This window comes from Bubalus bubalis, chromosome 3, assembly GCF_019923935.1.
Source record: "Bubalus bubalis isolate 160015118507 breed Murrah chromosome 3, NDDB_SH_1, whole genome shotgun sequence".
In the NCBI taxonomy this organism is placed as follows: Eukaryota; Metazoa; Chordata; class Mammalia; order Artiodactyla; family Bovidae; genus Bubalus; species Bubalus bubalis.
In genome coordinates, this window is record NC_059159.1 from 89,206,455 (window position 1) to 89,221,190 (window position 14,736).

Consider the following 14,736-nt stretch of genomic DNA (forward strand, 5'->3'; position numbering starts at 1 on the left):
TGCTCAACATCGGGGGAGGAGCCAAGATGGTGGAGGAGTAGGACGGGGAGAACACTTTCTCCCCCACAAATTCATCAAAAGAGCATTTAAACATCGAGTAAATTCCACGAAACAACTTCTGAATGCCGGCAGAGGACATCAGGCACCCAGAAAAGCAACCCAACTCTTCGAAAGGAGGTAGGAAAAAACGTAAAAGAAAAAAAAAAAGAGACAAAAGAGGGAGGGACAGAGTTCCATCCCGGGAAGGGAGTCTTAAAAAGAGAGCAGTTTCCAAACACCAGGAAACCTTCTCACTGCCCAATCTGTGCCGAGCTTTGGAAGCACAGAGGGCAACATAACAGGGAGAAAAAATAAATAAACAATTAAAACTCGCAGATCGCAAGCCCTACAGTAACTCCTCCAGTGGAGAAGCAGCACAGACACCTGCACACGCCATTAGCAAGCGGGGGCTGGGCAGGGAGGCGTGGCGCAGGCTGCATCGCTTAGAGTAAGAATCTGGCCTAAATACCCTGAGCACTATCTGAGCGAAATAATTTGGGCTAGCAAACCAGACTGTGGGATATCTACCACGCAAAAAGCCAGCCCTAACCTAAGACACCGCCAGGCCTGCGCATGGAACAAAGGACTGAACAGAGATAGCCAGCTGCAGACCTTCTCCCTCTGGTGACAGGCAGCCAGAGTCAGAAGGGGGCAATTGCAGCCCCAGAGAGACATTATCTATAAAACTGTAAGCAGGCTTCTTTGCTAACTAAAACTTCTTGGGGGTCTGGACGGTCAACAGCTGCCTGAGAAGGTGTGCCGGTTTTACACCCAGATAACCGAGTGGCGGGGAGGCAATAAGTCGCAGCTTTGGCGCTCGCCAAACACCTCATCACCTGAGCTGCTCAGACCTGGGAAGAGCACAAAACGCAGGCCCAACCGAGTCTGCGCCTCTGAGGACTACCCGAGTGCCTGAACCTGAGCGGCTTGGACCTGGGAGGTGCATGCTGCTCAGGGCCAGCCTCGGATTGTTTCCAGTGGAACAACCTAGAGCCTGAGCAGTGTGGGCAGGGAGGCTACACGCGCCATGAGCAGGGGCAGACCCAGCGTGGCTGAGGCACTGCGAGCGCACGCCAATGTTATTTGTTTGCAGCATCCCTCCCTCCCTCCCCACAGCACGACTGAACAAGTGAGCCTAAAAAAAAAAAAAAAAGTGTCCTCCACCATCCCCTTTGTGTCAGGGTAGAAACCAGACACTGAAGAGACCAGCAAACAGAAGAAGCTATAACAGAGGGAAATTCCTTGAAAGCTACAGGCAATAGATTAAAACCCTGTGGTTACTACAGACTACATAGGAAGGGGCCTATAGATCTTGAGAAATATAAGTCGGACCAAGCAACCAGCCAAAAATGAACTGAACCCACAATACTCACAACAAAACCAGAGAAAGTCCTAGATATATTTTTACTATTTTTATGATCATTCTTTCTTTCTTTCTTTCTTTTTAGTTTTTTTAAAAAAAATTTTAAGTCCTCTATTGTTCCTTTAATTTTCACTTTTATAACCTATTACTTTGCAAAAAAAAAAAAAGACCCTATTTTTTCTTCTTCAGCAAACTTCATATATATATATATATTTTATAATTTTTTGACCTTGTTTTTTTTTTCTTCTTTTCTTTAACATTGTAGTTTTGAAATTCCAAATTCTACTCTAGATTTTTAATTTTAGCTTTTCGGTATATGTTATCAATTTTGTACCTATAGTTTTTTCATAATTTCTGTGACTTTTTTTTCCCCTCTGTTTCTTTCTCTTCTTCTTTTATATAACATTGTATATCTGAAATTCCAAACTCTACTCTAGATTTTTAATTTATGCTTTTTGGTATTTGATATCAATTTTGTACCTGTATTTTCTTTATAATTTTTGCGACATTGTTTTTGTTTGTTTGTTTGTTTTCTCTCTTTATTTTTCTTCTTCTTCTTCTTCTTTTAACATTGTATTTTTGAAATTCCAAACTCTACTCTAGCTTTTTAATTTTTGCTTTTTGGTATTAGTTATCAATTTTGTACCTGTATTTTCTTTATACTTTTCACGACCTTATTTGTTTTTCTTTGTTCGTTTTTTCTCTCTTTCTTTTCCTTCTTCTTTTCTTTAACATCGTATTTTTGAAATTCCAAACTCTACTCTAGATTTTTAATTTTTGCTTTTATGTATTTGTTACCAATTTTGTACCTTTAAGAACCCAATCTTCAGGACCCATTTTTCACTAGGGAGCGAGATTACTGGCTTGACTGCTCTCTCTCCCTTTGGACTCTCCTTTTTCTCCACCAGGTCGCCTGTGTCTCCTCCCTAACCCTTCTCTACTCTACCCAACTCTGTAAATTTCTGTGTGTTCCAGACGGTGCAGAACACTTAGGGAACTGATTACTGGCTGGATCTGTCTCCCTCCTTTTCATTCCCCCCTTTTATCCTTCTGGCCACCTCTGTCTCCTTCCTCCTTCTCTTCTCTGTATAACTCCGTGAACATCTCTGAGCCGTCCAGTTGTGGCATGCACATAAGGAAGTGACTACTGGCTAGCCCACTCTCTCCACTATTGATTCCACCTCATCTCATTTGGGTCACCTCTAACTCCCTCCTCCCTCTTCTCTTCTCCATGTAACGCTGTGAACCTCTCTGAGTGACCCTCACAGTAGAGAAACTTTTCATCTTTAATGTAGATGTTTTATCAATGGTGCTGTATAGAAGGAGAAGTTTTGAAACTACTGTAAAAATAAGACCGATAATTGGAAGCAGGAGGCTTAAGTCCAAACCCTGACTCCAGGGAACTCCTGACTCCAAGGAACATTAATTGACAGGAGCTCATCAAATGCCTCCATACCGACACTGAAACCAAGCACCACTCAAGGGCCAACAAGTTCCAGGGCAAGACATACCAAGCAAATTCTCCAGCAACAAAGGAACACAGCCCTGAGCTTCATGATACAGGCTGCCCAAAGCCACCCCAAAACCATAGACATCTCATAACTCATTACTGGACATTTCATTGCACTCCAGAGAGAAGAAATACAGCTCCATTCACCAGAACATCGACACAAGCTTCCCTAACCGGGAAACCTTGACAAGCCACCTGTACAAACCCACACACAGTGAGGAAACGCCACAATAAAGAGAACTCCACAAACTGCCAGAATACAGAAAGGACACCCCAAACTCAGCAATTTAAACAAGATGAAGAGACAGAGGAATACCCAGCAGATAAAGGAACAGGATAAAGCCCACCAAACCAAACAAAAGAGGAAGAGATAGGGAATCTACCTGATAAAGAATTCCAAATAATGATAGTGAAATTGATCCAAAATCTTGAAATTAAAATGGAATCACAGATAAATAGCCTGGAGACAAGGATTGAGAAGATGCAAGAAAGGTTTAACAAGGACCTAGAAGAAATAAAAAAGAGTCAATATATAATGAATAATGCAATAAATGAAATTAAAAACACTCTGGAGGCAACAAATAGTAGAATAACAGAGGCAGAAGATGGGATTAGTGAATTAGAAGATAGAATGGTAGAAATAAATGAATCAGAGAGGATAAAAGAAAAACGAATTAAAAGAAATGAGGACAATCTCAGAGAGCTCCAGGACAATATTAAATGCTACAACATTCGAATCATAGGGGTCCCAGAAGAAGAAGACAAAAAGAAAGACCATGAGAAAATACTTGAGGAGATAATAGTTGAAAACTTCCCTAAAATGGGGAAGGAAATAATCACTCAAGTCCAAGAAACCCAGAGAGTCCCAAACAGGATAAACCCAAGGTGAAACACCCCAAGACACATATTAATCAAATTAACAAAGATCAAACACAAAGAACAAATATTAAAAGCAGCAAGGGAAAAACAACAAATAACACACAAGGGAATTCCCATAAGGATAACAGCTGATCTTTCAATAGAAACTCTTCAAGCCAGGAGGGAATGGCAAGACATACTTAAAGTGATGAAAGAAAATAACCTACAGCCCAAATTATTGTACCCAGCAAGGATCTCATTCAAGTATGAAGGAGAAATCAAAAGCTTTTCAGACAAGCAAAAGCTGAGAGAATTCTGCACCACCAAACCAACTCTCCAACAAATACTTAAGGAAATTCTCTAGACAGGAAACACAAAAACGGTGTATAAATTCGAACCCAAAACAATAAAGTAAATGGCAACGGCATCATACTTATCAGTAATTACCTTAAATGTAAATGGGTTGAATGCCCCAACCAAAAGACAAAGACTGGCTGAATGGATACCAAAACAAGACCCCTACATATGTTGTCTACAAGAGACCCACCTCAAAACAGGGGACACATACAGACTGAAAGTGAAGGGCTGGAAAAAGATTTTCCATGCAAATAGGGACCAAAAGAAAGCAGGAGTAGCAATACTCATATCAGACAAAATAGGCTTCAAAACAAAGGCTGTGAAAAGAGACAAAGAAGGTCACTACATAATGATCAAAGGATCAATCCAAGAAGAAGATATAACAATTATAAATATATATGCACCCAACACAGGAGCACCGCAGTATGTAAGACAAATGCTAACAAGTATGAAAGGAGAAATTAACAATAACACAATAATAGTGGGAGACTTTAATACCCCACTCACACCTATGGATAGATCTACTAAACAGAAAATTAACAAGGAAACACAAACTTTAAATGATACAATAGACCAGTTAGACCTAATTGATATCTACAGGACAGTTCATCCCAAAACAATGAATTTCACCTTTTTCTCAAGCACACATGGAACCTTCTCCAGGATAGATCACATCCTGGGCCATAAAGCTAGCCTTGGTAAATTCAAAAAAATAGAAATCATTCGAAGCATCTTTTCTGACCACAATGCAGTAAGATTAGATCTCAATTACAGGAGAAAATCTATTAAAAATTCCAACATATGGAGGCTGAACAACACGCTGCTGAATAACCAACAAATCACAGAAGAAATCAAAAAAGAAATCAAAATTTGCATAGAAACAAATGAAAATGAAAACACAACAACCCAAAACCTGTGGGACATGGTAAAAGCAGTCCTAAGGGGAAAGTTCATAGCAATACAGGCACACCTCAAGAAACAAGAAAAAAGTCAAATAAATAACCTAACTCTACACCTAAAGCAACTAGAAAAGGAAGAAATGAAGAACCCCAGGGCTAGTAGAAGGAAAGAAATCTTAAAACTTAGAGCAGAAATAAATGCAAAAGAAACAAAAGAGACCATAGCAAAAATCAACAAAACCAAAAGCTGGTTCTTTGAAAGGATAAATAAAATTGACAAACCATTAGCCAGACTCATCAAGAAACAAAGGGAGAAAAATCAAATCAATAAAATTAGAAATGAAAATGGAGAGATCACAACAGACAACACAGAAATACAAAGGATCATAAGAGACTACTATCAACAATTATATGCCAATAAAATGGACAACGAGGAAGAAATGGACAAATTCTTAGAAAAGTACAACTTTCCAAAACTCGATCAGGAAGAAATAGAAAATCTTAACAGACCCATCACAAGCACGGAAATTGAAACTGTAATCCAAAATCTTCCAGCAAACAAAAGCCCAGGTCCAGACGGCTTCACAGCTGAATTCTACCAAAAATTTAGAGAAGAGCTAACACCCATCCTGCTCAAACTCTTCCAGAAAATTGCAGAGGAAGGTAAACTTCCAAACTCATTCTACGAGGCCACCATCACCCTAATACCAAAACCTGACAAAGATCCCACAAAAAAAGAAAACTACAGGCCAATATCACTGATGAACATAGATGCAAAAATCCTTAACAAAATTCTAGCAATGAGAATCCAACAACACATTAAAAAGATCATACACCATGACCAAGTGGGCTTTATCCCAGGGATGCAAGGATTCTTCAATATCCGCAAATCAATCAATGTAATACACCACATTAACAAATTGAAAAATAAAAACCATATGATTATCTCAATAGATGCAGAGAAAGCCTTTGACAAAATTCAACATCCATTTATGATCAAAACTCTCCAGAAAGCAGGAATAGAAGGAACATACCTCAACATAATAAAAGCTATATATGACAAACCCACAGCAAACATTATCCTCAATGGTGAAAAATTGAAAGCATTTCCTCTAAAGTCAGGAACAAGACAAGGGTGCCCACTTTCACCATTACTATTCAACATAGTTTTGGAAGTTTTGGCCACAGCAATCAGAGCAGAAAAAGAAATAAAAGGAATCCAAATTGGAAAAGAAGAAGTAAAACTCTCACTATTTGCAGATGACATGATCCTTTACATAGAAAACCCTGAAGACTCCACCAGAAAATTACTAGAACTAATCAATGACTATAGTAAAGTTGCAGGATATAAAATCAACACACAGAAATCCCTTGCATTCCTATACACTAATAATGAGAAAACAGAAAGAGAAATTAAGGAAACAATTCCATTCACCATTGCAACGGAAAGAATAAAATACTTAGGAATATATCTACCTAAAGAAACTATAGACCTATATATAGAAAACTATAAAACACTGGTGAAAGAAATCAAAGAGGACACTAATAGATGGAGAAATATACCATGTTCATGGATTGGAAGAATCAATATAGTGAAAATGAGTATACTACCTAAAGCAATTTATAGATTCAATGCAATCCCTATCAAGCTACCAACAGTATTCTTCACAGAGCTAGAACAAATAATTTCACAATTTGTATGGAAATACAAAAAACCTCAAATAGCCAAAGCGATCTTGAGAAAGAAGAATGGAACTGGAGGAATCAACCTACCTGACTTCAGGCTCTACTACAAAGCCACAGTTATCAAGACAGTATGGTACTGGCACAAAGACAGAAATATAGATCAATGGAACAAAATAGAAAGCCCAGAGATAAATCCACGCACATATGGACACCTTATCTTTGACAAAGGAGGCAAGAATATACAATGGATTAAAGACAATCTCTTTAGCAAGTGGTGCTGGGAAATCTGGTCAACCACTTGTAAAAGAATGAAACTAGAACATTTTGTAACACCATACACAAAAATAAACTCAAAATGGATTAAAGATCTAAACGTAAGACCAGAAACTATAAAACTCCTAGAGGAGAACATAAGCAAAACACTCTCTGACATACATCACAGCAGGATCCTCTATGACCCACCTCCCAGAATATTGGAAATAAAAGCAAAAATAAACAAATGGGATCTAATTAACCTTAAAAGCTTCTGCACAACAAAGGAAACTATTAGCAAGGTGAAAAGACAGCCTTCAGAATGGGATAAAATAATAGCAAGTGAAGCAACTGACAAACAACTAATCTCAAAAATATACAAGCAACTCCTACAGCTCAACTCCAGAAAAATAAATGACCCAATCAAAAAATGGGCCAAAGAACTAAACAGACGTTTCTCCAAAGAAGACATACAGATGGCTAACAAACACATGAAAAGATGCTCAACATCACTCATTATCAGAGAAATGCAAATCAAAACCACTATGAGGTACCATTTCACACCAGTCAGAATGGCTGTGATCCAAAAGTCTACAAGTAATAAATGCTGGAGAGGGTGTGGAGCAAAGGGAACCCTCTTCCACTGTTGGTGGGAATGCAAACTAGTACAGCCACTATGGAGAACAGTGTGGAGATTCCTTAAAAAACTGGAAATAGAACTGCCATACAACCCAGCAATCCCACTGCTGGGCATACACACTGAGGAAACCAGAAGGGAAAGAGACACGTGTACCCCAATGTTCATTGCAGCACTGTTTATAATAGCCAGGACATGAAAGCAACTTAGATGTCCATCAGCAGATGAATGGATAAGAAAGCAGTGGTACCTATACACAATGGAGTATTACTCAGCCATTAAAAGAATACATTTGAATCAGTTCTAATGAGGTGGGTGAAACTGGAGCCTATTATACAGAATGAAGTAAGCCAGAAAGAAAAACACCAATACAGTATACTAATGCATATATATGGAATTTAGAAAGATGGTAACAATAACCCTGTGTACGAGACAGCAAAAGAGACACTGATGTATAGAACAGTCTTATGGACTCTGTGGGAGAGGGAGAGGGTGGGAAGATTTGGGAGAATGGCATTGAAACATGTAAAATATCATGTATGAAACGAGTTGCCAGTCCAGGTTCTATGCACTATACTGGATGCTTGGGGCTAGTGCACTGGAACGACCCAGAGGGAATGATATGGGGAGGGAGGAGGGAGGAGGGTTCAGGATGGGGAACACATGTATACCTGTGGCGGATTCATTTTGATATTTGGCAAAACTAATACAATTATGTAAAGTTTAAAAGTAAAATAAAATTAAAAAAAAAAAGATGCTCAACATCACTAATCATCTTTAACAATGGATGAAATCATCTTCAATCATGAGGGAAATGCAAATTAAAACCACAGTGAGATATTACTTCACATCTGTCATAATGGCTATTGTCAAAAAGACAACAAATAAGTGTTTCCACCCCTCCCACCCCCGGCCGCCTCGCCACCCCACCTAGGTGCTGCTAGTGGCAAGGAACCCACCTGCTAATGCAGGAGACACAAGAGACACAGGTTTCATCCCTGCATCAGGCAGATCCCCTGGAGGAGGGCACAGCAACCCATTCCAGTATTCTTGCCTGGAAAACCCCATGGACAGAAGAGCCTGGTGGGCTACAGTCTATAGGATCAACAAAGAGTCAAACACAATTGAAGCAACTGAGCACACACGCAAAGATAGGGAGAAAAGAATCTTTACACACTGTTGCGAAAGAAAATGGGTGACAGCATCATACCTAGTTAAGTTGGTATTCCAGTAGACAAGGGCTCAGATGGTAAAGCATCTGCCTGCAATGAGGGAGACCCAGGTTCGATCCCTGGGTCTGGAAGATCTCCTGGAGAAGGAAATGGCAACCCACTCCAGTACTCTTGCCTGGAAAATTCCATGGATGGAGGAGCCTGGTAGGCTACAGTCCATGGGGTCACAAAGAGTCGGACACAACTGAGCGACTTCAACGTCATGTCAAATGTCCAGTAGACGAGGGCCACAAGAAGGTATTCACAAACTTGAAAAAGCCCAAAATATATAGCAACGTTGAGCTCTTTTAGAAAAATGTGTGTTATGACGAAATCTACTCATCAAGAGCTGAATCAAAACAAACCATTCAGAAATGGAGGTGGCTTAAGCAAAAGAACTGATACTAAACACTAAATCCATTTTAATACAAAGCTAAAGCTAAACAACTGGAAAATTCTTGTTTATACTGCAGAATATAAATACATAAACTTTTTTAAATGTAGTTACTATTTTTGATGCTGTAACAAACAAACTCCATATCCTACTGGCAAACATGTGCATCTTGCTCATGTTAGATAAGGGCTGTGAATCAGTGGGGTCCATTGCCACGTGTTTTCTTCTTGCTGAAACCAGACCGAAAGACCAACCCCTCTTCTGAACATGCTGTTTGCATTGTGGAGGGCTAAAGCCAGATGTCTCAAGCCAAAACACACATTTGAATTAAAACCTTTTGCTTAGAAGAGGCATATGTCAGGCTCCGTCACAATTCACAGAACAAAGTAGGTCACATGGCCAAGTCCAGAGTCACTAAAGTCAATTTAAATTTGAGGGCAGTAGAGTGGAAAAAAGTACAAAAACACCAATCTCATCTTTCCTATCAAGGAATCAGTTGATATTTTATCAAATCAAATGCAATTATTTAGGCCTCATTTTCTCCTTTTCAGAGAAGGCAATGGTACCCCACTCCAGTACTCTTGCCTGGAAAATCCCATGGACGGAGGAGCCTGGTGGGCTGCAGTCCATGGGGTCGCTAAGAGTCGGACACGACTGAGCGACTTCCCTTTCCCTTCCCTTTTCTCCTTTTACTTTTAAGGAATCTTATGCAAGTTAGTATCTCTTAATGGTAAAGAAACAGTTATGTGGAGTATAGCAATTCCTTTAGTTTTGCTTCAGTACCATTTTTCCTGTGTTAAAGTCAAGTTAATCCTTCTTAAATACAGCACATCTAGTGTGTGCTTAGTTATCAGTTGTGTCTGACTCTTCGTTACCCCATGGACTGTAGCCTGACAGGCTCCTCTGTCCTTGGGGGTTCTCCAGACAAGAATACTAGAGTGGGTTGCCATGCCCTCCTCCAGGGGATCTTCCTGACCAAGGGATCAAACCTGGGTCTCATGCATTGCAGGCAGATTCTTTACTGTCTGCACCACCAGGGAAGCCCCATTACATACAGTGTGATCCCATTTTTAAATACCTCTGATTACCCAAAGAGATGTGTCCAGACTGTCAATATAGGTTCTTTCTAAGGGATGGTATTTGGTAAGATTTGTTGCTTTTTTTCTTTGTTTCTTTTTATTATTATTATTATTATTTTATATTAGTTATTGCTTTTAATAAATATTTGATTTATTTAATAAAATTATTTTGTAATAAAATTATTTTATTTATTTTATAATGAAGTATAATAAAATTTATTTGATATTAAATATTCAATTTATTTAATAAAATTTTTATAATTATTATTATTTGTTGTTAAGGATTTATTACTTTTATAAATAAAAGTCACTATTGTTAAACTACAACAAAATGCCAAACACATGAATGTAGTAAGTATCTATCTTATCTACTTCTAAGATATTCTAAATATATATATATTTTTTAAACTTTATTTAACAAAATTTAATTTCTTTCTCAGGCTCCCATAATTCCAGCAACTTCTGCCAACACAATAAGGGAAGTCTTTGTACCGGGGGAGGGTGGGAGCATCTGGTCCCCAACTCATCCCTCCATGCCGGTTGTTGCCCAGGTCCACGTGGCCCACACAGTCTGGTGGCCTTCTCCCTTCTTCCACTCCACATTCAAGGCGCACACATGTCACTGAAGCTGACCACAGAGTCATCTGCTTAAATGAATCAAGGAACAGTTAGTTCGCTCCCTGGTGTCTTTTAGTAATATTTTTTAGAAAGGCCTTTTTATTTTTTTTATTTTTTAGTACCACCCTGAGGCACACTGGACCTTAGTTTCCTGACCAGGGGTCTGTGCTCCCTGCACTGGACTCTTCACCACTGGACCACGGGAAAGTTCCTCTCTCCCTGGTGTCTTGATAACTTCCTGGGATTCTACTACAGAATCAGAAAAGTCGGCCAACAGAGAACCCCCAGCTTGTTGTAATGGACATATAGCTAAATACAGGCAAACCATAATGTGAGACCAAGTGCCCTATTGTTCCCAGCCCTGAGCATGGATAAGGAGACCCCAGAGCTCTAGTAACAGCATGCCTCTGACATGCCCACCCCAATTCTTGGGAATATTTTCTTGCCTAGGGATACTCAGAAGAAAGAAACAGCTCTCTGTTTCTTGAAGCAGATGTCAGTAAAGTTACCATCTGACACTCCTGAGTGATGTTTCTTCACTCTCGCTCAGAGGCACCTAACATAATCTTGTTAATGTGCCTACAGGTTTGGAATACATTTAGAAAGTCCTAGAAATGTAACGGACAACATATGAGAACTACAGTGAACACTGCTGCAAAATGTTACAGAGGAATGTTGTTGAGAGAGTAAATCCTAAGAGTTCTCATCACAAGGGAAAAATATTTTGTTTTTTTTTTTAATTTTGTATCTATATGAGATGATGAATGTTCACTAAACTTGTGGAAATCACTTCATCATATATGTAAGTCAAATCATTATGCTGTACCCCTTAAATTTTATACAGTGCTGTCTGTCAATTACATCTCAGTAAAACTGGGAGGATAAAAAAGGATTGCTTTGCCATATTAACACTGAATTCAAAAACTCTGGTGATCTCAACTTAGAAGGCAGTGTACCTGCCAGGTTAGGGGCTATTATTTTTGCTTTTGGAAAGGAGATGTTCACAGATGACAATGAAGAGGTGGAGAGGAAGAGTGATTTTCTGGAAGATTGTTCTCAGTTTACCTCCAAAAGAAAAAGAAGCACATCTTGCCTTCCTCTCCAACAAGCCAAGTGCTCCACAGACCAAGAGAATGCTGGGGAAGGGTCTGAAATATTGAAGAGGGGAGTGAGCAGGATATTTGAGCAGGCCAACGAGAGGATTTATGGCTCCTGGGATACACAGCCAGCAAGACTCTCCTTTAGAGGGAAGGTGGAAGGAATAAAAGAAAAGCAAAAACAACACAGCAAAAGGAAGAAAGGAAATGTGTTAATAACAAGGAAAGTAGAAAAAACAGGCAATTAAAGACGAACTGAACTTGAGAAGACCTTTCAGGACTAACAAGTGTTCATATTGCAGATGAAATCAAGAATTCCCAGGTCTTTCCTGAGACTTAAAGGTACATGTCCACGATGCATACAGGATGACTCATTGAATGTATATACAATTTTGAAAACACCTTTACTTTCTACTGGTACTTTAATCATAGGGCCACTTAAAATGAAGAGAACGTCTGCTTAAAAACATGAGTATCCAAAGCCCCAGCTGACACATCTCCCTGCCCCACTTCTAAGGACATTTTCTGTATTCCTGCAGGGACTCAGTGGAGCATATTGCGTTTTCCAAAGAAATAATGTTGTTGTTTTTAATTCAGCTAAAATAGGAAAGGATGCAAAAAAAAAACTTACAAGTAAACAAAGCTTATAAATAAGTAGAAATCTAGAAATATTATCAGAGAGGAGAATTTTCTGCAAACCAATATTTGAAACAAGTCTTTGCTCAATTACGCCCAAGCATTTTATTAAATTGTGCCTATGCGCCACCTCATTCCAAAAGAATGTGACGCATGTGATATGCACAATGTAAGGAGCTGTGAAATAAACACTGGCAACCTTCCATAACATAGGTCTCACTCTTTTCCTTGATATTCCTATCCAGAGGGTCAAGTTTCCAAAATCACTAACCCCTACTAATTGAAACAAAGGGCTTTCTTTACTGTCAGAGGGAAGACTGTGGAAATGTATCTTACTATTGATTTTAAGAACATCAATTACCAAACAATTAGTGGCTAAATTATGTATGAAGACTACAATGACTTATAGTTAAACTTCCAATGCTTTTGAAAGAACTATTATGTAGCAACAGTGTCCCCACTATTTCTAACGCTTTTCTTCCCCGCACTTCTTGTGGGTTCACAGCTGCACTGACAAATCTATGTTATAGGCCCCGGTCTCTCAGGAACCTCTAGGCAAAAGAATTTTATTTATCACTTCAGACTCGCATCATCTAAAGTTTACAAAGGACCAAATGCTAAACCTTCCTAAATAAATTTAATCTTGAAGCAGGAGCTCGGGTTGTATTTAGCAAACTGTCACCAATATTATCAGCTACCTTTAAGGTTTTTTGGTGTATTTTTTAAATTAATGTCTAAACAGGTCTCTTTTCTTTCACAATCATTGCCATATTGTTTCATGTTTTATGTTATCCTCCATTATAAGAGTTAGGAGTTACTTGATTAGAAGCATGCATCGTACAAGGATCTTAGGGAATTTTAGGAAATCGGATGCTCAGAATAAAGACTCTGGACAGAATATAAGAATGTGGTTTCATAGTTACATTGTTCCTTGTTAGTATTACAAAAATATTCCAGTTTTATTAGAGTTCCAAAAAGGATATAGTCTGTGAAGTTCATCTTGACATTTAGAAATAAAAGATTGTTACCTGGTTTATAATTGTGATCTTTATGAAACATAAAATGCACATTTACCTGATTCTGCTCTTAAATACATTTAAATTTTAAGTTAGACTCTAGTGCTATAAATAACACTAGTTTCTCTTTTGAGGAGTCCACATTCTATGCTATAGAATTGCAATATTTCTTAACCAACCCTAAACTGTTCACTAGTTTTATACACTATGTAAGAATAAGAGTATATTTCTTGGTATGTAGCTGTCCAACCTCCTGAACACATTTCCTAATCAAATCCTCATGTTCCGCTCATAGATGCTCTTTATATGTGGGTGGGGACAATTTCCCCAAAGTTCAAGTCTGAGGTCACAGGCCCCTGTTTAAACCTCAGGGATCAAGGGCCTGGCAGGAGTTAGGGGAACAGAATAAGCCATAGGCATTTAGGGTGCTGGGGTTGCCTTCTTGCTGCCATGAATTTCATGTTACATTTGATACTTCAGAGAGCTTTTTAAAGAATGAACAATGTTTATTCCCTGTATTTACGTCTGCTGCTGAGAATTCACCATAATTCTTGATTGAGAATGAAAACATGGATCCATAAGTCTGTAAGACTAACAGTAAACCTGGTTTTCCCAGGGGTTCTAAAAAGGAATACTGTAATTGGGGACATTGCAAGGGTGCATAAGAAGAGTGTTCTATACTGGAAAGCATTAAGAAATGGGTTTTAGAGCATATGAGATTTATCCCAGTTTTAACTTTATGCTCCTTTATGGAGAAAAAAACTGTTACATCATTTTCTCTGGGGACAAATCACCCATTTGGGCAAAAAGGGTCACTGCATGAGTGAGGGGAAAGAACGGTTTCATCAACACAGATTTCTTTTTTAACTAGTGAAAGGGAAATGCTTTTTTTTTTCCAATAAAAGTATACTTCGAGAGCTAATCTTTCAGAGGGTCATTTCTTGCCTTAAATTGTATGACCCAAATAGCACCAAATTCTCACATTATGAAAAAAAAAATTACCAAATGCATACTTGATTCTCAAGAACATATGGGACACTGACTTTGAAATAAAACAAGTGAGCAGAATTCGCTTCCCAGCCCA

The 14,736-nt window shown here is 38.7% G+C and overlaps 1 long non-coding RNA gene across 2 annotated transcripts in view; it reads right to left on the reverse strand.

Moving 5' to 3' along the window:
* Window positions 1–10,559: 10,559 nt before the first annotated feature.
* LOC123332800 overlaps window positions 10,560–14,736 on the reverse strand; it is a 63,575-nt gene continuing 59,398 nt past the window's right edge. Inside the window, exon 5 of one of the 2 annotated variants that reach the window (XR_006549837.1) lies at window positions 10,560–10,929. This is a non-coding gene — a long non-coding RNA (uncharacterized LOC123332800). Of the gene's footprint in view, window positions 10,933–14,736 lie in introns of both variants that reach the window. The other variant, XR_006549842.1, reaches the window with a different exon arrangement.